Below are 25,788 nucleotides of genomic sequence, written 5' to 3' on the forward strand. Positions count from 1 at the left end.
GGGATATTCTTTGTCTGCATTTGATATTATTTGATCTTTTGTAAGCTTTGTGAAAGCCAGAACTACTCATCTCTTTTGGATTTCCTATACTTTCCAAGTAGTTTCTTTTCTAGTTCAGAGTTTTTATTATTTTTCAAACTGGAAAATATTTTTCCAGACTTTTTCCTAGCTAAAATTTTTTGTTCTAAATAAAATCATATAGAAATTCATGACTTGTAACAAACTGAAACTTCCCTGAAGATGAGCATCAAATAAATGAATATGTATATATACATAAAAACTTCTTAAGGAAGTCTTTTCTCAAATTATCTACTAAGATTACAGGATTGATATGCTTTAATGCATCAAGCACCTTTTTTGTTAAATATGAGATTAATTTACTGTTAATAGTCATTCTGTGTTGATAAATGCCCTATATCTAGCAATATAAAGGGAAAGAAATTTCATAGTATTTTCATTATATGTTCAGTGACACTTATTCTACATTGTCTTTCTACTCCATATTCATTATTGTATGTAATATTTTACTGAGTAGGAGATGTCTAATTTTCTACAATTAGTTTTTTGTCATTAAAAATGAAAAAAAAATTATGCTAGGTGCTGTGTATTGCTGCTCCTAGAGGATAAATTTTGGATAGCCTTTTCCTTCCAATGTATCTTATACAACTTACAGCATACTCTTGTCTTTATATTTCATGTTAATTTGACATTTAAAGTTACATGTCTATCATTCTGACTATAATCTATCTGAGTTGGCATGCATGAATACCAATTACTGCAATGACTGGAGCTCATCCCTAAATCTCCTTTCTAGTGTAATTAGACTTACGTCATCAAACAGGAAGTATCAGAATTATTAAAGTCTTTCAAGCATATACTTGCTCTCTGTAATTCTGTTTGCATGTAATATGAACTTGGAAGAGGGGGAAGATCATTAAACTCACAGGAAAAAATATCACTAAAATGTCTAACACAAATTACTGTGTAGTTCAAATTATTTTCGTTATACCATTGTTTTGATTGCAAAACTTTATCATAATTGTCATAAGTTTTGAATGTTGTTGGCAAATTTGAAGTTGCATACTGTTGTCAAATTCACAATTTTGTCTGCATGCATTCATTTAAATATGAATGTTCAAAAGCCAGCCTTTGCAGTAACACTGCAATTAAGGCTGGGGAAGGTATGCAGTCTTTTTTGTAGAAGTAATTCTTTACATGCTGGGATCTGATTATGTGAAAGAGCAAGAAATGCTTTCAGCTACAGAATTAGAGAGCTTAGAATCTGGCCCATGCAGCCCTAACTGTGCAACTGAAAAAAGGCAGATACAGATTGCTACAGCATATGTTTGCTTTAACAAAGCGTTATCACAAATAATTGTATAAGTCATTCTTACTATGTAGGAAGTTCAAATAGGAGAATAAAAGGAGAACAGTTTACTTTGCAATCTTACCAGCTAACTAAGATGTCTTTAAAATATTTATGTGTGTTAAATACATTGTGTCTGGAGAAATCTGTGTACTGAATAACCCATTAGACGCTCCAGAAAAAAGTAATTTTTCCTTTATATATATGCAGATATTATGGACCTATTCCTCGTGTTAAGTAAATGTTATATTTATACATAGAAGAATCATAGAATTGCTCAGGTTGGAAGACCTTAAAGATCATCAAGTCCAACCATAACCTAACCAAAGTACCCTAACTCAAACAGCCCTCCACTAAATCATGTCTCTGAGCACCACATTAAACAGTTTTTAAACATGTCCAGGAGTGGTGACTCAACCACCTCCCTTGGGAGCCTATTCCAGTGCTTAACAAACCTTTCTGCAACCTAAACCTACCCTGGCACAACTTGAGGGCATTTCCTCTCATCCTGTTACCTGTCACCAGTGAGAAGAAATCAGGCTTATTTTCTCAGTAAGCACTTTTCAGGTATTTAAAGAGAGCAATAAGGTCTCTCCTCAGCCTCCTTTTTCCCAGACTAAACAGCTTCAGTTCCTTCAGTCACTCCTCGTAGAGCATATTTTCCAAGCCCTTCACAAGCCATGTTGTCCTTCTTTAGACCTGCTCCAGCACCTCAATATCCTTTGAGGTGCCCAAAACTGAACCCATCTGTACACCAAGGTCCCTTTCTATCAGGCAGTTTTCTAGCCATTTCTCCCCAAACCTGTAAGGCTGGCTAGGGTTGTTGTGACCAAAATGCAGAACCTGACACTTGGCCCTATTAAAACTCATACAGTTTACCTTGGCCCATCGATCCAGTCTGTCCAGGTCCCTCTGTAATGCCTTTCTTCCCTCTGGCAGATCAACACTTCCTCCCAATTTGGGAGGGATCTGCAAACTTATTGAACACTGCATTTCTGTCTGAAAAGTGGAAAAGATCACCTTCGGATTGCTTTAAAAGGTAAATTCAGTTATTTCCCTATGATTAAGATTCCTTTAGAATATATAGAAAGTGAGTCTATTCTAATTTTTATGAACATTTATACTCTTGTTATATGTAAGATTTGAATGAAACCAGTTTAAATCATCCAAGACTTGATTCTCACTAGTTTTTGATACTCCTTCCTAAACTAAGATAATTGTTGAAAGATGTTATTTTGATTTAGTCAGAAGGAGAGGAGATTATAGTATAGCACAAGCAAATCTTTGCTTATTTGGAAGAACAGATGCTTTTTGGCTGCATTCCAACTATGCTGAAGTAAAGTGAACTGAACTTGTGAAAAATCTAAGTATTTGATGTAGAAAAATGCTGTTATGTTTGTTTAGCTGCTAAGAGAAAGTCAGTGCCTCTCTTAACTGTCTAACATTTTTCATGTTATTTGCTTTAGCTTACATTGAACCATAAAAATGTAATACAGGATATGTATTTGCCATAGGCATCACATCACCTTAAAGAAAAGAAAGGATTATATTATTTGCTGAGGGTAGCAGAAACAGAAACAATAGTAGAAATTATGGGGGAAGAATGTGTGGCATCCTGTCTTAAAAAAAATGCTTGCTGAGAGCTGGCTTCATATTTGGCTATGGCAGAAAAGGAGAGAGATCTGTATCTGTTGAATTATTTGGAGAATGAATGTGAACTGCCACTTTGGAATTTGATTAATAGTTTCAAGTATTTAATTAGTCTAAGTATTTCTTTAGTGACAGGCAAGTAAAATGACTTTGAATAGGATGGTAGTAAAATCTTATTCAGAAAGGTTTTGTATATTTCTGAGTAGTAAACAATGAAGGAAAGCAAAATGAACTTATTTTAGTTTTAAGAAACCAGGACAGTTGCAAGATGGTAAGCAACGGCAACAAACTCCTCAGAAAAAGAATAAATAAACACTCATATGATTGAAAGGATTTGAAGCTCGACAGTTGATTTCATTACTGTGGACACACTTGGGATGAATTCATTGGGATTCAAACGAAAGGAGTGCACTGCTTAAGGGATTATACCTAGGCAAAATCACCATAGTTCTTTTCCTTTTTGATGCATAACTTCAAGGTTGATGAAGTTATTTGTTCATAATGCAAGCGTTAGAGCATCCTGAATTTATAGTGTTCTGACCAATCAGTTCTGAGTTAAAATAATCAAAAAGTCTGGGTTTAGAATAAAAGAGCTGCCATGTTTCCTAGGTAGGGTGTGATTTGTTGGTTTTGTTGTCTCTAGAACAGGGTATAGGTTTTTTTTCCTCTGGGATTGTGTAAAAGAATTGCTTATGAAATTGGGGGGAGAGAGAGCAGAGCGCACTGGATATAGTGTTTCAGATGAAAATATGCCTATTGTAAATGTTTTCAAATAGCATTATTCTGTTCTTTCAGTCAACGAGTAGTCCTTTGAACCTTCTTCTACTAAGTCTCCAGATAGATCTAAGACACTAAGGACAAATGACGTAAATCAAACATCCTTTTACAGCCTTCTTAAATACCTAGTTATTGTGTCGAAGTCTTAAGTCTTGTAGCCTTTATTTAATTCTTGACCCTTTAAAAATCTTCCTTATTTGTAGTAGAATGATTATGTTCTCATTGTTTGAATTTATTTTGTGCAATTATAATGTATTAGGTACGTTGGTCTCATATCAGAATTAAGTACTAGATGGAGGATGAATTAAATGTATTTAATAGCCATTAATCTACATTGCCCTGTAGCAAATGAGCCTGTCAAAAAGCCCTAAGCTCTCAGATGTTAGTCCTCCCAACACCTGTACATAACACAGTTTGCTGATTTCTTACTCTTGGCTAAAATCTGATCTACTATACGGCTATTAAAAATAATAAAATCTACTTTTCACATAGTATGTGAAGCAATTATTTGAATTATATGAGATGAAACTGTTCTTGTTGGAGCTGGAATTTGAATCCAAGACCTTTGAAATGGCTGAAAAGGGCTAGTAATTGTTTGTCTCCAATTGTATATGCTTGTGACTAAGCTCTGAAAATGGAAGAGTGTGGATGAGTGGTTACTTTAGCATACACATATATGTGGACATGAATGCCATCCTTTGAGGGCATGTGTTTTGAATGTACAAAAGTCTTTGACATAAAAAATACCACGAGATGACTGAAATCTGGGTTACTCTTGTTTATACATTGTTGTAGAGATTTGCATTCTCCAAGATGGTTTTGATAGTCTTAGTTCTAACTACTGAAATTTAAAATCATTGTTCTCCTCTTAGCAACTAGATTATACAGTTATATTTAGTAGCATTATAGAACATATGTTACTGAGGCTGTCAAAATTGAACTAATACTGGATATACTTTTGTTTATTCTCCAAAAATGATTAGGATTATCTGTTATACATCCACTATTATGCTTTGCAAATGTTATTATGCATCATCATTTCTTTGCTGTCTGTAATAGAAATCCATTTTTTTCTGAACTAAATACTACAAGACTTTCAGATACATGCATTCCTCTCTTCTTGTTTGTGATTAGCTTCAATGAGGTCAATGAATTCATAAATTAAAAATCAGTATATGTGTTTGCAGAATCAGGTTCTTACTGTTCCAGGGCATCCTGCAGATGCTTTGATAGTTACAAGCGGATATGCAGAGGAAATTAAGTGTTTTTAATCCACAGGAGATCTGAACAACTGCTCCAATTTGAATTAATTCTACAACATGCTTTCTGTCTGCTTACTACAACTAGTAATTATTAGTTTAAAAAAAAAAATTACTGTGATTGGTTGCTCACGATGAAATGTTGCAAATGACATTACTTTCCTAACAAATGCAGGCAGGCTGAAATGAAAGAAAAGAGACAATAAATGTTTCACACATTCTCACCTATCTGGGTTACATTCGAAAAACTGAAGAATGATTTCTGTCTAAACGTGAACCTTTCTGAATGCAAGTCTCTGTGAACATTGTTAGACATAAAATACTGAACTATGGCATTCTACAATTTTGCAATACTACTATAATAAATACTTGACTTAGCAATGATAATTACTCATACACTTGGAAAAAAAATGTCAGAATAATCATCAAGGACACTCAGTAAACATTAGAGTTTTCGTATTGGCTTATTTTCCCTAAGTAAATGATAGTCTATTTCCTTGTAATTAAACATTTTAAAAACCAATTTTGTCTGGTTATAATATGAATCAGATTTTTCTGTGTAGGAAAATACTGGAAGTTGCTAGCACAATGCTTTATTTCTTTACTCTTTTCTATGAATGCTTATAATTCACATGCTTATCTGGTATACAAATTCCCTTTTACTCAGAACACTTAACTGTGAGTAATGTTCTCCAAATATGTTTATGACAGACAGGTGGATATTCTGATTCAATGAACTGTAGTTTACCTTGAAACTGAAATGAAAATTTGAAGATTTGTGTTTTTTTTTTAATGTGAATTGGAGTATCAAAAAACCTCTTTAGTGGTCACAGATTTGTGAGGTCAGAAAGTGAATTAATCTGAATTTTTCTAAACCCTCTACGTATGATGCTTTTAAATGTCCTTGGGTAAGATTTTCTTTAAATTGATCTACTTTTGTTAATGAGTATCCTTGAGTCACTGTATCACTGAGCCTATGCATGTAATCGAACAGACAATGCATGTCACAGAAGAGGTGGTATTTTTAAAGTTACTGGACTTGTTATGTGTGGAGTTGCAGATGGAGATATATAGGTCTGATTTGTTCTGAAGTTTTTTTTAGCACCAACTGTTTAATCAGTAGAGCTCTTTCTGGATGGCTATAGCTTCTTTCTATGACATGCCTTTGAGTTTACCAACTTAAAAATATTCAAGAAAAATAAGCAGTGCTGACAGGAAAGACTTACGCAAGCAAAGGATATTTTTGGAAGCTTCCTTTAATCTTACTGAAACTTTATTACATGTTAAATATTTGAAAAGGTAGTATTTGGGTCAGTACCAAAATGCATATTGATATCTAAATTTGCTTAATATAATAATAAAAAGGATAGTTATGAAATTAAAATTATGAAGTTAAAAGTACACTTCTATCTCAATATATTTTATAAAGCAGAAACTCAAATTCATCTATAGCCTGAAGGATCTCAATGTGTATAAAAACAGCTAAGCTGATGGAAGGAATGTGCTTCTAAAAAATAATGTAAGAAGAAGATAAAAACTTTCCTTGGAGATAAGTGTCATTTTTCTGTGTGCTAAAGTGGCATCCATGAAAACAACCTTTCAACTACCAATTGCCATATAGGTTGGAAGAAGAAGAAAAAAAAAAAATGTTGTCCTCTCCTCTCCCAATAGCCATTGAAAATGGAAAAAAAACCCACAAAACTATACCAAATAGGTGTCTTATTCTGGTAAGTGTCATTATTTAGGATATTAAGGCAGGTTGACTCACTTTATAATGACTATTTAGTAGAAGATTAGAAATAAGCTTCCCATTCTAGGAAAAAATAATCCAGGGAACTACTTGTATTTCCACTGTTTTACCATTTTCAAACTATATATCCTTTGTTACTTGCAGTGATTCTCAGCTTTACTCTCCCTTGAGCGCGCATAAGACAAAGTGAGCTTAAGAGCAGACTGTAAGCCTGTTGGTAATTTGTCTGCCAAAACAAACATAATCAGCAAAGACCAGAGAAGGACAATCTTGTTTCAGTAAAGATTTTGAGATATTACTGAAAGAAAATTCCCAACAAACTACAAAAAGTGACTGAATTTCAGCTTTCAGCTAAGTGGGAGGAAAAATACCATCAAAGTAGATTATTAAACAAGGAATAGCTTTTGCATGGGTGAAAAACAGGCAGGAGTACAACCTAAGTGTGGCAGATAAGGAGTAGTTCTGATCAGGAAAAATAATAGATCTGACTGCAGGATGGGTTCCAGAAAAAGTAGTACTGTCTACTACCAGACAACCTGTCAGGTCCTACAAAATATGACCCTTGACTAAGATTAGGCAAGATTTGCGTTGAATTTTTAGTGATGGCTGAATTCCTGGTAAGATTTCTACTTGATGCAGTGATGTTGGTTTAGCTGTTTGTCTGCTAAGGCTTAACAGGTTAGGCTCAGAAAGCAAGTGCAATTGACTTAAATAATGCTTGAAAGCAAGTTTTACAGTGAGATTTAGAAAGGGAATTTCAGGCAGATTTTAAGACTGATGTTACTTCTCACCACGCTTAGTAGAAGGAACAGGTTACTAAGCTAAAGTTAGCTTTTAGGGTCAGTGTTCAGGTCTGTATCCAGGAGAGGAATCACTTTGGCTGTGAAAGTCTGAGTTGAGGTATGGCAGGATTTTTTTTTTTATTTGGGGTTAAAGATAATGAATGACTTCAGTCTTTCTGGTGCCTGACTCATTTCTAACTAAACTCTTGAGGATGGATTTAGAGCTATATGTAGTTCCTGTATGAGTTGGTACTGAATTTAGTGGTGCTGAATACTGAGGCTGGCTGCAGGCTTCCAGCTTTCATGGCTGAACCACTTTTCTAAGCTAACTTCCATCTTAAATGTGAAAACTTTTTTCAGATGGGCAACATTTAATCTTTTTAGTATTCAAGTTGAGTTAAGGCTTTGACTTAAAAATATTTTTACTTCTTATGAATAGTGTAAGGTTTCTAGCCTTACAAAGACTCAAAAAAATAACTGCTGCACAATTTTCTCTGCTTAGAGAACTTAACTGACATGTTCTGTACTACAGTCTTGTGATGATTTTTCTTATTATAAAATGAAACGAATCTCTCTGGATGACAATGTCTTTCAAATTCAACTTTTTAACATGCTTAAAATATGCAAGAAAAATTTCTTTAAAGATTTTCTTTGCATAATTCATATTCATTACGCTACAGTGAATGTTTCTTTCAAGAAGACAAGGACTTATGAAGAGTATGTTTAGAAATTATGACTAAGTCTAACAAATTTAAATATAGATATGACCGAATGTGCTTTCAAACTTCAGGAGCTTCTGAATGTGAAATGAATTAAATTTCTGGCACGTTTTCTTACCCGTTGAACTACTATATAACTATCTAAATCTTGGATTTCATTTTTCTCCAAAAAAAAACCTCTTGTAGTAAAAGATTGGCTTTGCAACTTCAAGTGGAGACTGAAAATGAAACAATTTCTTGTTCTGAGCAGAAATGCTTGTCTTTCATCTGAATTATTTAACTTTTTCTTTATAATATTTTTCTTTTAAAAGTCATTTTCTCAGTTCTTTCTTTCGTTTTTACATGTTAAAATTTTCACCCATTTCCACATCTGTAATGACTTTCCCTTCCCTTCACAATCCTGTAGAGCTGCCTTTATACTTTTACACTGTTCTTAAATCTCTATACTTTTTAAGATCTTATAAGAACTGTACTGCTTTAAAGTCTAAAGCGGAATGCCAGTGAAGAAACTATTGTCTAAGCTCTAAATTTTTTTTGCCTTTTTCTTTATTCACAAAAGCTTCTACTTCTGAAAGAAAAAAAAAAAAATCATGAATTTGAATAGGTTTTGCTAAATATTTTTCTCCAAAACAAGAGTAATATTCTTCAGTTACAGAAATAAAAAGCACCATACTTCTATAGTATGTAAAAATTCATTCTAGACAGAATGAATAAATGATTTCAACATTTCCCTATTTGACCATGTCTCCTAGGGAAAAGATCATTTACTGTCTTCCCTTGAGAAGTAGGTTTAACATGGTACATGCATAATGTTACTGATTTGTCTTTTGGTGGTTTAGTTTAACTTGAGTCAGTGAAATTGTATTTTGTTGTTACATCTGAAACAAAATTTTGTTCTAGTATTGAAAGCAAGAAGGAAGATTGAGGAGACATGGATCAAATTCAAAACAGATTTTTCTATGAAACTGTATTCTCAGTATCAGAGTTTATCTATTTACCAAATCTCTCTGACGTTAAATAGAAGTTAGCAATTTAGCTCTAAGGATCACTAAATCTCTCTTGTTTTTCATGTATGTCTTTCCACGCTCTTAGCTTTCTTTGGTAGCTAGAGGTAACTATAGGAAAGTTCACTGATGATTTTGACTTTCTAAACTTTTAATCTCATCTCCCTGCAATTTACATTTTTTGCAACTCAGTGCAGAAAATTACTGTTATTTAATTACACTTTCAGTAACAGATCAATATATAAAAAAATAAGTTTTTTGTAGTGATTTCTCATATAAAAATTTAATATTTGTAATGCAAGTTTGATAATGCTTAAAAAACAATAGCTATACTCTATATCTTTTTCTATACCTGAGTTACAGACTATACTGAATGCTTTATTTTTCAGAACTATTTTGAGTATAGTATTTACTTTTAATTTACTCTTCCATGCAGGCTCACAGAAATAAGTTTTCAGAACTTTAGAGTATCCTATTCAGCTGTCCCATGCTTGTTCCTAAAAAGATCTGTTGTGATCAACTCTTCTGTTTTGTTTTTTTTTTTTTTTATGTGAATTTAAGCTTATGCTATCAGAAAAGCAGAATCTGACAATGTCATGAAAACTACTTGTTGTTTATAAAGAAATAAAAGGAAACTTCTCTTTGTCTCTTTCTGTTTATAGATTTTCTTCATCAAAGGTCTTTTCAGCAGAATCAGATATCTGGAGGTTCACATTCCATTTAAATGCGTTTTGGCCTTATCAGGTACGAGAAACTTTCCTTTAGGCCCGGGGAAACTAGAAATTATACTGTATTTCAAAAAGTGAAGGAGATTGTGTCAAAGGTAAATTGTATGTATGCATACACATAAGAAAGGTATAAAAATACGTCTGTTACTTGAAAATTATGCAGGTTTACATATTTATTAAGTAGATGTCAGCACAAATTCATAACAGATAAATTCTAAAAAATATTAACTGTGTTTATTTTTCTTATAACTGAATGAAGCTTTAAAGTTTCCAAAATAGGAAGTAGATTCTGAAAAACTGAACTCATAAAAAATATCTCCGGGTCAGAAAAAAGCAATTTTTTCTATATTTTGGGTTTGTTTGTGTTCTAAATTAACATTTATTTAGTTACTGATTTATTGTGTGGATTTTCTTCATCAAAAATTCATTCCTGTCTGCAGTATCATATTGATTTTCTTTGGAGATGAATTTTCTTCCTCTCTTCTTTCCTTCCTTTTTCACAAGTGCTTTGCTTTTCACTGCCTGCTTTGTTACAAATGAAATAAAACCAAAATAGACATCTACATACTTATTAAAGCCTGCAATCAGTTTTCAAAGTTGCTGTTAAAATCAGAACAATAGTTTCAGAATCTAAATGTTAGATGAGCCCTTACTCCATACACTTCGGTAGATCATGTCTGTTGATGGCAGTTTGACCGTAGTTATTGACTCAGAGTTTCCATTTCTATTCCAGCACAGTGTTTTCCTTGCAATCTCCCTAATCATAGGTAACTTATCTTTGCCTGCTACAAAGTATTGCTAAAACAGTTTTTCGGATTGGCTTCCTGAAGATCAGCTACCAGCCTTGTTTGGATCATCTCATAGTACGACAGTGGTGATATATTACAGTAAGAAATGTGATTGGCTGCAGTTAGGTAGCTGTTGTTTTTGTCTTTTTTTTTTTTTTCTTTTGACTTTACACTAGTTCTCCAAGTTTGTATGGACTTGTAATAGAATTACATGGAGTAGGAATGTATGAAGAGCAATGTGTTTATACTTCATACTACAAATTATAAAAATATATACAGAGATTTATATAAAAAGAGAGATATATAAAATATTTATAGAAAAATATGAAATATAGAATATAAAAATATAAAACAAAAAAAACATAGAATATAAATATTTATATAATAGAAGAAAATATTAAATATATAAAATACTCCTCTGCTTTTATAGTGAAAAACAAATGTTGAGGTTATAGGAATGTAGATCTTGAGGCCAGGCAGTTTTAAACAAGATCAGTGGGGGCATGTTTTTCCTTTTGTTCCACTACTAGCAGCAAAAGCTTTGTACTTAGCTTTATTTGGAAAAAAAAAAAAAAAAAAAAAAAAAAAAAAAAAAAACCCACAAATTTGCATATGGAAATAATTCTTCATGCTGAAAGAAAAAAAGCACATTAATCTTTACAGCCTGTGACAGAAAAATGAAGACCTCAAAGCTTTCATAGCTATCATGTGGACATACAGAACAAGTGAGTAGTTGGTAATGCAAATGAAGCTAGCAGTGTTTTTGCAGTGTTCCGCTGGAGGCAACATATCTGCATTAGCTAAAGTTTGGGACATCTGTATCCATTTGAAAATATTTTAAAAATAAAATCAGATTTCTGAATAAAATATATTTTGGAAGGATACTCCCCAAAAGAGAATAGTTAGAAAATCTACTTATCCTCTCTTGTCACTTGCCCAGATAGCAAGCATTAGTATTGCCTTTCAGCTTTTATCTAGTACTTACTCATGCTTGCATCTTGTATTCTGGGGTTTGGAGACTTGCCATTATTATTCTCCATTTTCCCGACAGAAGTCCTTGTATTTAAGGTTACATATCTTACTTACTACATATTTTTTTATCATTTATCTTTGTGACCAATTTTGAGCAACACGTACTTTGTGTAAAACTATTGCTGAACACTTTCATGTCTGTTCATTTCATTGCTTTTTTACACATTCATATCTGTGAATCAATCTCAATAAAATGAAGAGTATTTGGAGAGGAAATATGTAAGATTATCTGTTGTGGAAATGCCTAAATTAAAGATTAACATATTTTTATTTGTTTTCCAATCAATGATTCAGTCCCCTAATGCTTTCTAATATTCTACAATTTAACAAAGGGTATAAAGCTTCACATATTATGCTGATCCAGTGCCAGAAGAGTTTCTTCTTCATGGTTGATCCTTGTTTATGTAGTTATCTAATACCTTTCTTACAAACTGTGGGAAGAAAAGTAGTTGTCATAAATGTTAGCCATGACCTGCATAGCCAGGAACACTTTGTCTTGTAGTCATTCTCTGTGGACTATTATATTACCATCTCTGGGTTGTGTGATTTCTTTGGGATTAAAAAAAACATCAGTGAATTCTGATTTTAGTCATTCCAATAAAAATGTATCCAATTACCAGTCAGGTACTGTCACTTTTTGTAGCCTTATGCCTGTTTTCCTACCTTTTAAAATGGTTCTTATCCTTTCAAAACTTATTTTCATCATATAATAAGAGACATACCCTTTGACTTATTACTTGTACTGTCATTTCAAAGGCTGTTTCTGAAGTTTATTGAAAGCATGTAAGATGTTGTGAATACTAAACAAGTTTCAAGATTCTTTGGGGTGATTCATAGGTCATTGTTATAATAAAATATCTGCAATTTGAAAACCAATATGAGCAGCCTAAAGATGAAAACTTCTTGTGAACCTGAGCAAAGCATATTGTAGCTGAAGTCTCCCCATATTTAGTTCTTTTTAGCTGCAAAATGTGAAACAGAATAACACTTGATATTTGTGTTCGTGTACCAAAGCCATTAGTAGAGATTATAAATGTGAAGTTCATGCCAGCAGTACCTGAATACACAAAAAAGATGTAGTCATAGTGGAGAGAGCCAAGTAAATGTTGTTAAGGGACTGAAGAACTTTCAGGAGGTGAGGCGAGAGAGCTGAGACTGTTCATCCTGGAGGAGAGGAGGCTTAGGAAGACCTCATCAGTATCTGCAGATACTTAAAAGGAGGATGTAGGACAGAGCCAGACTCATATTGTTGGGGATGCCTGCTGACAATACAAGAGGCTAGGGGCATAAACCAGAATACAGCATGGTTCTCTTTAGCTATCAGGAAGCACTTTTTTATTGTGTGGGTGGTGGAGCACTAGAACAGGTTGCACAGAGAGACTCTGGTATCTCTTCGTAGATTTTCTGAAGCCATCTGAATGTGGGCCTGGGTACCCTGATCTGGGTGGCCCTGCTGAGCAAGGGTTGGATCAGGTGGCCTCCAGAGGTCTCTTCCAGCCTCAAACATTCTATGATTCTGTGTGAATGTCCTAAGATGACCAGTTTCATTTCTTTTTTCCAGAACAAATTCAAATTTCATGCTTTGGGTTACTTTGGGTCAGCTTCTGCCATATTACATTATGCTGTATTGTATATGATGTGATTTAAGATCATACAAGTAACCCTGAATGGAAGCAGGAAATTAGAGGATTTTTTTTTTCCAGTTTCCCTACAGCAGTATATTAAATTGCAAATTCCTAGCTTATTTTTGTACTGCTTTAATTTGCTGAGAGAAACTCTGAAATCACCTTGACTGAGTGCTAGTTTTGCTATCCATCTATTTAGTGTAATTAAGTTTATAGATAACAGATTTGAATGTGATGGAGGGAAATAGAGTAGTGGCTCTTAAAATGACAGTTCAGTGACAAAATCCATATAGTTTAACCTAAAAATAAGCAGGCATATTTTACCACAAAGCAAGAAATTTTATTTTCATCTAGTTATATTATGCTTTTAGATAGTGTGTATCTTGAAAAAAAAATTGTCACTTCTACAATTCAGATATGAAGTCTGAATCTCAAGAGCAACTAAAAGTTGCCTTCCCTGTAGACTATCCTGAAACTTCACCTGAAACTTCAGGAGGCACTTCATAGCAGTTTAATGCTTCATGGTTCATTAGCATTTTCAACCTAAACTGTCATTTGCCACTATGAAAAAAAAAAAAAAAAGACCTAGAAAATAGCATCTTAAAGCTAATAGGTATTTATTTGCTTCACTTTATGGCTGTATTGAGAAAAATTCTACCCCCAAAATTTTATAATTTCAGCTCCTTTTTCGGTCAGTAGTGCTTATTCCTGGACTAAGAATGCTGAGATCCATACAATTTTTGCAAACATTTTAATAACAAGAATTAGAAGGAAAACAAGATGTATAGAGTAAAAGCATCTAAATGTAGTGTGTAAATGAAAAATACATATATAAATAAAGGAAAAAAAAAATTAATCATTCCTTTTGAATTTTCCAAACAACTTATATAATACTACTATAACATACCTTGAATTTTGGCAATTACGTGTATGTTTAACTTATAGAACAGGTTTAAGAATAGAACAAGTGACACTGAACAGAAACTAGAACACAAGAAGTTTCATACTAACACAAGGAAGAACTTGGCTGTAAGGATGACAGAGTCCTGAAACAGGCTGCCCAGAGATGTTGTGGTTTCCCCCTTTCTTGGGATATTTAAGACTCACCTGGATGCTTATCTGTGTGACCTGCCATAGGGAACCTTCTTTAGCAGGGCAGTTGAACATGATGTTTCTAGAAGTCCATTCCAGCCCCTAGAGTTCTGTGATTTTCACAGTTCAAACAAGACTGAACAGATTTTCCTTCTACAGTATACACTGATAAGTTCTGTCTTAGCTTGCCATTTATTTTTCTGTGAAGAAGGAAACTTAAAAGTTTTATTAGTCTGTATATCTATACATGTGGAAACTCATAGAAGATGCAGATAGTGAAGAATGAGAACTAACACTCAGATACTGCATTACAATTTTTAAAGGTACTAGAATAAGAGTTAGGAAATGTATAAACTGAAATTTCTCAGGACCATTAAATCCTATCATTAAATCCTGTTGCATTTCCCAAGTGAAAATATGTTGAGATCATTTCCTAATAGAGAGGAGATTATTATTTAATAAAAATATACACTCCAATGGCTCGTAATACTTACAAATTGCCAAGTATTTGGATGGTAACATTTAATAAATAGAAGAGAACAAAGTGTAGAAATGTATCACTATTTATTATTCTAGTCAAGAAAATATTGTTTCATTATATTATGCACTTTTAAAAAGTTTTTTTTTCCTAGTGGATGTAAGTCTTGGTGTTGTCATATTTGATCACATTTTAATGTTTTGTGACACTGTAAACCTAAAAAACTTATATTCTCGTGATTGAATGTTGATACTTGAAACCTAATTTTTATTATTTCAGATGTTACAGAAAGTTTGTACTAAAATATTTGATAAGTACCAATTAATCTACTATATGTCAGGGTGATTGTAATGCCTGTTGATATTGCCTTTGATGTGAAAATTAAATAGGAAAAATCAAATTGAAGATTTCTAACCCCTCCAGTAATTACAGAGCATGATATGTTCTCTGCCTCGAAGGCACAGCTACTTTTGGAGATCAGGCTATTCTGTGAAATTACAAGATGAATGAGAATTTAATTTTGCTAACATTTATTCCTGAAAATGAGTGAAAAAATGAGTAACACAATGAAATTGTGCATTTATAAGGCTCAAATGTAAGGACTGGTCTGTTTGCAATGCAAAATCTATTTCCATTTTACAGTAAAACCTGAAATCAGATGATGACACTTTTCACAAAACTGAATAGGTTGAACATGTCTGTTGTCTTAAATGACACGACGTCTCAGGCAAATTTATGGGAAATGGGCAAGCCTTTATGGGGCCATGACTGAATATAGTAACAAGACATGGAGAACTCTGAAACTGAAAAAGTTGCATTTTTTTCTTTTCTCTCTCTTCTTTTCTTTCTTTCATTCTATTTTTTTTGAAGCAGGTCATTTCTGACAACTTCTTTAAACTTAGTTTTCTCTGTCATGTTCCGAGGCAAGATACTCATCTTTGCCCTGGATACCTACCAGCTGACAAATTCAAGCATTGAAGTTCAGGCTGTAGCTGTTAATGTGATGTGTTGATGTTTAGATAAACTCTTAGAGATCCTGTTTCAGGTAGCCACGTATTCTGAACCACTGGAACTACAAAGCCAGTAAAAACTACTAATGCTCTGAACGTGAGCTGTTCTCACCTGCTTTATCTACCCTTGCATTATCAAAGGAGCGTATGAGACAGTGCTCCATTCAAAGGCATGATCTCCTCTGCTTAAGAGCAACCTGAGCTGAGAAAAATCATGTTTGACTTTCTGCTCCTGGCCAGACCAGCTGGATAAGATTGTTTTTGAGGCATATAAAGTCAAGAAGGGTCCTGACTTTATGAGCGATCCTTTCTGTATGAGTTTGAAATCCCACAGTCCATGATGATTTAGCAGTGAAAAGGAAAGTGGCAACTAACAGTTACTTCTTGAAAATCATGCATAAAGAACAAGCCAGAAAACACGATTTTATGAGCTACATAGGTATGTGGTTTTTCGTTGATATTTTGCTGCTTCTCCTTAAAATTGAGGTGAGCCATTTGATTGATAGAAGCCAGTGCTCTTATACAGAGCTAATAATCCACCAAAGCCATTCTTTCTAGTGATTTATCACTTATAGGTATCTTGATCTCCTAATCGTTTCTATTTCCTACTTTGATAAGGACATTTTCTTTATTGTTTTATTAGGTTAAAAAATGATCTCTTTTTGTTACTTGTGTGATATCAGTGGATGATAAATCTTGTGAGAAACAAACACTAAGGTTCTTTTCTTGTTCATTTATGGAGAAAAAGCAGCCCTGAAATTTTGAGATTTTTTTAATCTCTAATCTTCAAAAAATGAGCGACCTGATAGGCTTTTATATTTCTTGTTTTCCCTATTTACGTAATCTTTATTCTGTGAGGATTCTCAAGATCTGAAGAAAACAATGTTTGTATGTAAAATTGATTGAACACAGATTGACTAACAATAGAAAATGCACTAAGTGATCAGTGTGTATTTTGTTTCTATTTCGTTGTATATAACACAGAGTAATGACTTTCATTTATCACTTTCTAAGAACTTAGAGAATCCTTAAATTTTTATCTTTTGAAAAAGAAAAGCTATTTTTCTTCTGTTCTTACCTGTACATGGAAATGCCCTATTTCTTCAATTTTTTTAGTTACTTTTTCATTTTTTCTTTTTGTAACAGTGGTTTTTCTTTGGTTGGAATCTTTAAAACATTTAGGATTATATTTTATCCATAATTTTACAGCATTTAAAGTTCCAGCAAAGATCTTCCTACATGATAGAGGACAATTTTAAATTTATGTCAATCCTTGACACATTTCTGATCACGATTACCTTGCAGTCTATCTACTTCTCCAGTATGAAAATAAGTAGAAAATACAATCAGAAAGTATGAATTAAAAACTTGCTTCTTAAAGCAAGCAGTGTTGTACGGGAGATTTTTGTAAACTGTGCAGGTTGTGATATAATCACTTAAGTTCTTGCTGCCCTGGTGTCATTGGCAGTTGTTTTTCAGTATGTTTTTACACATCTTTATGTCTTGTTTTGAATTCAGTCAGCTCTCGTCTCCACATTTTAAATACATGGTGTACTGCAGGTTATAACGTTTCTGAATGTTATTAGACATAGTACATGACAAGTGAGATAATCATAGATAAATATTCTCTGGAAAGCCTTCCGTGGCACAGTTTTAATGTTTAAAGATGATGTACTCTGATAAAAAAAAAAAAATCAAACTGAACAAAAAGATTTTACATGATTTAATGATTTATTTTTTTTTTAAAGTAAAAAAGAACCTGGCATTGTACAGCATGAAAGAAAAAGAAGCTTAGATGATAAGTTATATCTGCTCTGCCTGAGTTTCCACAGGCTGAATGCTAGTAACATCTCTAAAATCTGCAACAGAAAGTGTCGAAGTAGAAATTTGCATGTGAATTTGAGGTTGGAATTGTAAAGTGAGTAATTTTACCAAAAACAAACTCCTATTGATATTTGTTCTACAAAATCTCTTCCAAGCAAGAAATGAAGGATGTGAGAGGAAAGTTTTACAGTGTGAAAAGTCAGGGAGGGAATCAATACTTGTGAGAAACAGCTTTAATCGTTGGCCTTGAAATAATATTTTACTTTCATTTTTTCTGACTCTTCTCCATTCCTGAATAAATTGAGCTAGATAAGATAGACAGAAGCCATTGGCTTTCCCCTCTTGCTCCTCTTAAAAATAAAATAAATCAAGCAACGAAAACAAAAAAAACAACTCAAACCTGTTTTCCCTTATTCTGTTATGCTATAATTATAAAAGCGTATGGAAAATCTGAGGCAAATAGATAATTTTGTCAAGAACATTTTAATATTTGAAAAATTATTTTGGTTCAGAGCAACCGGGTGTCCCAGCTTGAGTAAAGGGTTGAAGAATTGGATCAGGTGACCTCCATAAGACCCATTTAATCTCAACCATTCTGTGGTTTTAGAAGTATATGGATCTCTGTTATCACAGTGATTTCTTCACGTGGCAGATAGGTGGCAATTAGACAAAAACAAATGCCTATTTTGAAGCTTAAAGTGTCTTAAGTCACTGTTATTCATGACTACAGGTGCCTTTCAGGGAATTTGCCAGAAGGCAGTTCAAGACCAATTGCTCAGCGGGTGAGCACTCTTTCCCCAGATAGTGTGACTTATCTCCCAGTTGGTCTCATGCTGCCAGCTCCTGCTGGTGAATTCTCAACTTCCTTTGATGGTCTTTGGGCAGAATGAGCATCCGTGAAGTACCGGCATTGTCCTGTTTGTCAAATCTGAAAGCCATTCTCTACTGCAGAGGTCCAGCCAATGTTTAATTGAATAAGATTCAAGCTATTTTATACTATGAAAAACAATGATCTTGATGACATTCCTCTGAATATCTAAGCTTTGAAATGCTGCAAAGCATTTCAGTCAACTTTTTGGTTGAGGTTGGTGAAGCCAAACATGTATAGTAATTGATGCAGTCTAAAAAACTTCATGAAGTTCTACTGAGTGCACTGAAAGGAAGACTCTAGAAGAATGTGAACTTGAGTGGAGCTTCTCAAGAAACATGTTAAGATGTAACATTTTGAAATTGTTTTGTATATCTTTCAGGCAATTGTGCCAATGTTATTAACAGCATAGATTCAGATTTTGCGTCGAAGGTTAGGAAGATCTTTCTCCTCTTTTCACTATTTTACTGCAAACCAACATTCTTGTTTTTTTCTGAAAGATTATTTATTCTTGTAAGATATACAAATGATCAATAGCAGCACACTTAAGAGTTTTTTAGTGTGAACTCATTGGTTCATATGCTTATGCATTTCTTAATTTCAGCAATAAGAAAATACTTGATCAGAGAACACACTTTATTTTAAATTCAGAAAATTGTGAGAGTAACTATTCTGACAGAGTATACATTGGAAGTGATAAACCTGTCAATAAACAAAAAGGATAAACCAGTTTTGTAACACTCTGAGTGAATATTCTAGGTTATTAAAAGAAATCGAGATAAAGTTTTGTTCTGATATAACTAGGAGCTCTTTCAGGTTATTGATTTTAATGCTTGTGTCATTTACCAGTTATGTAATTCCAAATAACTTTGCCATATGGTCGTACTGGAGCATCCAAAGGGGCTATTCCCATTGAAATTAGTTAGAAACTTTTGAAATCTGAAGAAAATAAGATTTAAACAGAGTCATGGATACTAAGAGTTTATGAAAGAGGCTTTCATCTGTTTTCCTACTCGTCCTTGTTTTCATTCTTTCTTTTTTTTTAATTGTTTCTTTATTTCAGCCTCATTCGAAAGCTTAAACATTATGTACTTACAAAAATCCCTCACCTCCCCATATTTATATGCCCCAGTGTTTTTGTTTTGTTTTGTTTTGTTTTGTTTTAATTTTCTTTATTTCCTTTTAAAAGTAACAAAAAAGAAGGTGAACACAGTTGATAAAAAGTAGTCTTAAGCTTCTAGGTAAAAGAATGTCATCTTACAAAACAGTGATTGCTGATTATAGAGTTCATATAACTGAAAGTTTTCATAATATATTTAGGTATATAATAATACTAAACAGATACGTTAAGATGGGCTTCTTTTTGTTTCCTTTTGAAGATGTGGAAGAAGTGAAGCTGGCTTAAAATCACTTAAAAAAAAAAGGATTATTTTGTCAAAAAATGTAATACAATAGTAATTAAACTGATACCTTTTTGAAATTAATAACATTTGAATATATTAATGTTCACTTGGATATTTTATATATTGTTATCAACATCATCTAGCTTTCTGAAGGAATTTATGTGTTTTATCAAGTAGCTCAACAAGTAGTTCAGAAATCTTTTATTAATACAAGTAATAAGAAAGTTCATTGTGGCTCTCTGGTATATATTCAGAGAATAATGAAGTATTTAATCTTTAATGGGGTAAAAAAGATATTAAAAACAGAATGATAGACAGAGCTTTGATCCTTTAATATTGTTCAGATACGCACATTAAAAGAAACCTTGGAAATCATTTCAGAGCTCTAATTTTACTGTATTTCTGTGCCCACAGCTAACCCCAAGATGTTACTCTGTCTTTTCCCACCATTTTAGTCAGAAGGATCTGAGATTTAGAATTAAAATTAAAAAAAAGTAGTAATCCAATTTGTGACAGTTGAGTGACAAAACCAATTAACTACTTGAAGACAATCTTCAAGAATAAAGTAAGACTCTAAGATTTGAGAGAAAGAAAACAAAAGATTTCCTCTGAATCCTAACTGAGTCACCAGAACATTGGTATTTGTCAGACAAATTCTGACTATTTTCCACTTAAAATTGTGCTTCCAAGAATTGAATTGGGAAAGGAATATATGTAAACAGCCTTCTAAAAGAAATGTTATGTTGAGAACTTACAATGCTTCAGTGAGCTGGCTGTCTCCTGACATCTTATTTTGAGCTTGACAAAACAGTCTTTCTAAATCTATTAAGAAAAATAGTCCATTTTGCTTGCTAAATCACATATATAGCTAATGAAATCAGTGTTTTACACATTTTTAAAGTTACATATTTCTCACAGACTTTTTTGGTACTTCTTTTAAAAGGGAAGGGTAGGTCTAACTTGTTCAGTGGTCCAAGTACATTTCGCATGCACAGTGCACATTCACAAATACGTATTTACACCTGGTCTTCAGAAAACAGATGACAACATAATAAAGGAAAAAAAAGTTATGAGTGTATCTATTTATAAACTTTAAGAATATGAGAGAGTTATAGCACCTGGTCTCTGTCAGATTTTGCAGTTTCAAAGTTAAAAGCGTTCAAGGAGATCACAGAATCACAGAATGGCCAGGGTTTGAAGGGACTCAAGGATCATGAATCTCCAACCCCCCCTGCTGCATGCAGGGCCACCAACCTCCACATTCAATACTAGACCAGGCTGCTCAGGGCCCCATCCAATCTTGCCTTGAACACTTCCAGGGATGGGGCATCTGCCACCTCTCTGGGCATCCTGTTCCAGCACCTCACCCCTCTCTCTGTAAAGAATTTCCCCCTGACATCCAACCTAAATCTCCCTTCCCTCAACTTAAAACCATTTCCCCTTGTCCTGAGATAAGGTAGGTGGCTAACACACTGCAGTAAATTTTTGTGTAAGATATTCATTTTGCTCTATTTTTAACAAGATTACAAAAATCAGCTCTGTAAAGTAAAACCTCAGTCTCCTACAAGGAGATTTCATACTCCTACAAGTATGAAAGTATTTCATATTTTCCAAGATGCATGGAGAGAATAGAGACGTGGTAAATAAGGATATATCATATTAGTTATGATTCTTACTGCTTATTCAATGTGACCATGTAATTCTGTTTTTAAAATACTCTGATCCAGAAACATTAAAAGAAGTTGAAGTTAGAGGACAACAAATAGATGACATTAATGAATTGTACTGATATCTCACTTAGGAAAGAGTCTGCTTGAAGTTATGAATCATGGTAGAAGGACCAGGAGAAAGCAAAATATTTTGACTTTTATATACATCAAAAGAAGTGTTCAAAGCTTGCATAATTTCTCAGTTTGGGAGTTTTCTGTTTTATTTTTCCTTTCAGAGGGGTTTTCTTGTGTTCTTTCTAGCAGATATGAGGAAGATATTTCAGGGGGAGTCAGTGTCTTAGTCCATGGGCCCCCTGTACAGGTCATACCGACCTTTGTGCTTCCACAGTCACTGCAGCTGTAGAAGCTGAAAAAAAAACCAAAAAACATTATTTTAAATTTAAATTTTATTTTGTAAAAGTTAAGATTTTCTGATTTGAATAATGAATAATATAGACAGGATATTATTTTTAAGGTGCTTCTTGAGACTCACTGATATCTCCAGAGCCATTGTGAGCCAGAAACTTCCTCTAACCCTATTCCCAATACAACGTGGGATCCCAAGCAGAAAAGACCAAATGTTCTCATTCTACCCTCTTGTGTGAAGATTGGCAGCTTCAATAAATGTAGGTAAAATGATTTTTGCATTGTTAACAAATTAAATGACTTAGAACTTTTGTAAATAATAGTAATAATAAAAATTATAATAGTGTAAAATAAAAACTACTTTTCAAATCAAAACAAAAAAGCATTGATCTATACAAACTTATTGATAGTATCCAAATGGAATAATTTCCCTTACTTCTTTTATTTCTTCAAGCTTTAGATGGATTTTCACATTCAGTATACTAAATTAGTGAGCTGAAACAGAAGATAACAGTTATCAGAGAGCAGAAAAGGATATCAATAGAAGAAATCAGTACAAAAGAGAATTCACCTGCCAGAAATCTCAGAACTCTCAGTGAAGTCAGTGGAAATGCCTGCATAAATGTAAATACATTTTCCTTTCAAAGAAAGAGTAATGGTTCTATGATGTTCATAGTCTTCATATTTTTATACAATCAAAAGAGAGCAGAAAGGTTCTGTTAGGGTCTTATAACTCTTAGAAACTGAGGAGTTTTGATATAAATTTATACTACTACTTTTATCAATGAGTATAGGAGATAAAAGAAAGAACGGTTGGGTATCTCTAATTCTCATAAGATGTTAATAAAAGATTTAATTAGCAATAGCAGCATTGTTGAATAATAAATCAATTAATCTCTCCTGCCCTTGTGAACCTTTTAAAACAACACAATTAATTAACTGAAAACTTCTGTCACTTAATCATTGCCGAATAACCCTGAATTATCCTGTGATGCAGTAGTGAAAAAAGTCAGTTTTGATGTTCAGAATTGCCCTTCTAGCTTGAATTAAATTACGTTGGCTTTACAGATTAATTTAAGATAGATCTTCTGCTTCTTAGTTTGAAATTTGAAGGGACTCCTTCTCTGATATGTTTGTTGATTAAGATCTGACTTTAAGATATGTATAGATAATTTATACATAATGCTTTTAGTAATATAAAAGACATGTAATAGGCAATATATACCTTTTTATCTTGCCGTATATGTCCACAGTATTGCTAATCCAATCACAGCACGCTTCTGTACTAAAGGTTCTCATGTGAAGGGGACATCTCTATACCTAATTTCTTAATTTGGGAGCGTGGTAATTGCTTAGCATTGTTTTACTTGATATTTCTCCCAAATTAAAGTGCTCAGAAATGTTTGAAGTGGAAGACAAGTGCAAAACTTGTCTTAACGCTGTGCATTCAGAAGATAATCTGCTTAAAAAATGAAAGAAGGAGTAAGGAGATGAATTTGTTAGTCACTGGCCCAATTTCTGGAGTGCTTCCTATGTGTCCTTCAGCTCAGCCTTTGCTTGTTCACGGAGTTCATTCATTTATAAAAATAGGTCAATAAATCATCTAAGTTAATTAGGATGTGGTGGGTACTTTTCAGAGAGGTGTTGTTATTAATAGATATGTTTTTATATCTTAGTTCTCTTCTTATTTAAAGATTAACATTCTAAACACGTCGTTTCTTTGAACACTTAATGTGCCATCCACAGTTACCATAGCTATGTCTAAGGTCATGATGTGTGAGAACTGCAGCCAGACTCTCTACTAAGGTCAGTGGATGTTTGAATTGCCTTTTTAAGATGATAATGGTTAGGCTCTCTGTACTGCTTGGTGTGTATATGGAGGGTTAAAGTGCATGTAAATTTAAAACAAAAATTCAGAAATACATACTTCTAAGAAAATCATATTGCTGGCAAAGTTGGTTTTGCTGACACTGTTTATAAAAGCATGGGTATGTGATAAAATATTTTGGGTTGAAAGAAATCTGTTCTCTGTTTTTGAGTGTTATAGTTTTTTCTTATTTATTCTGTTTCTTATGAAGCACATCCCATTTTAATAAATTATTTTCTCAAAGCTAATCAAAATTTTCTTTAGTCACCAAAAGCAATCCAAAGATTTTCTGCTTATCTTGGTTTTGGTTTTGGTCTTAAAAGTACAGAATTTTCACTTCACTAGGGTAAATGCACTGTAATTAATACTATATGCTGAATTTCATGTGCAGATTTCAGATTGTGTTTTCAAATCTGGAGTGAGGAAGTTTTACTCAGAAGGTCTTGGAGGAGAACATCAAATGCTTTACTAAAGAGAACTAAATCAACATGTGCCACATTGAGATAGCACGTGAAGTCTCTTGTGCCAGGCATACTCTCTAGTGTAAAAGATGAGTTATAAATCTCATTCATAAGATTGTAATTAATTTGTTTCTCTAGTATGTCAGTTAGAATGAGACAGAACATCTTGCTGATGAGAAGTTTCCTAGGACTGTCAGGCTAGAATTTACTTGAAAGAGAATGTGCTAAGGTATCATTTGTGTCAATCAATTTAATTTTCAATAATTATAAAAGCTTTTACATTTCTATCATGTAAATTATTGAAAAATTTATAAGAGTTTATCTTCTGTTTGTTAGATGGTTTTGTCCCTTTAAAACAAGATGTTAATATACAGAATACTTTCTCAGCTTCACATTATTATTATAGTACTTCATAGTCATTGCACTAATATGGGCATTTCTTAATTATTATTATAAGGCAATAAAAATAGAAGTAAATCATTCCAAAAGAAAATGGCCTTTAGACTAATTGACTGAATTAAATATTCATTAATAAAAATGCTGAGAAATTATTATTATGAATTGATATATATGTAAGTAAAGACAAATAAAAAGACAGTTCAGAGAGGAGTCAGAGGTGATTGCTTTAAATGTTAATTTTTTTCCTCACAATAAGGCAGTGTTAGAATATTAAATATGGATTGAAAGTTACTATATTCATGTCAAAGATACTAGAATAATGTATTAGTTTCATAATGTTATTTTCTAGAATACTTGAAGCTTTTTGTTAGACTTGATCATTTTTTCAGTTAAAGGAAATTCAAAAGATTATTGCATTGATAACCAAATTAGTGAAGTATGGAATATCCCTGAGAAGTGAGAATAAATACGTGAGGCAACTGGGCCATTAAGAAAATTCTCTTAGCTATTGTAGATTTTTATTTTATTTCTAGTAAGCCTGTGAGTAGGCTTTTATTCTTTTCTATTCTTTTTTGACTCTTTAATTGGCTCTATGTTTCAGCTGCTAAAGATACTAAAACAAAAACACTGCTAAGCGGACATTGTACCAGAAAATGAGTCTAGTTCATTAAACATATTCATCTTATTTAAGTGACTTATGGCCATTTAAAAAAAAAAAAAAAAAGTTGTTATGTAAAACCTTCTGCAGACACGTGAATTTGTTTTTCATAAAGCAAATACATTTCACTTAATAAAATATAAAGCTTAGATGCTGTCAGAAGATAAATGATA

At 33.0% G+C, this 25,788-nt stretch overlaps 1 long non-coding RNA gene across 1 annotated transcript in view; it reads left to right on the forward strand.

Annotated features, from left to right (window-relative positions):
* The window catches only part of LOC149918057 (uncharacterized), a 134,386-nt gene extending 111,599 nt beyond the window's left edge, over nt 1-22,787 (forward strand). Inside the window, exons 3-5 of the long non-coding RNA XR_016466330.1 lie at nt 9,970-10,051; nt 22,340-22,490; nt 22,685-22,787. This is a non-coding gene — a long non-coding RNA (uncharacterized LOC149918057). The remainder of the gene's footprint in view (nt 1-9,969; nt 10,052-22,339; nt 22,491-22,684) is intronic.
* Nucleotides 22,788-25,788: the final 3,001 nt, after the last annotated feature.

Source organism: Phasianus colchicus, chromosome 4 (assembly GCF_987193195.1).
Source record: "Phasianus colchicus chromosome 4, bPhaCol1.hap1.1, whole genome shotgun sequence".
NCBI lineage: Eukaryota > Metazoa > Chordata > Aves > Galliformes > Phasianidae > Phasianus > Phasianus colchicus.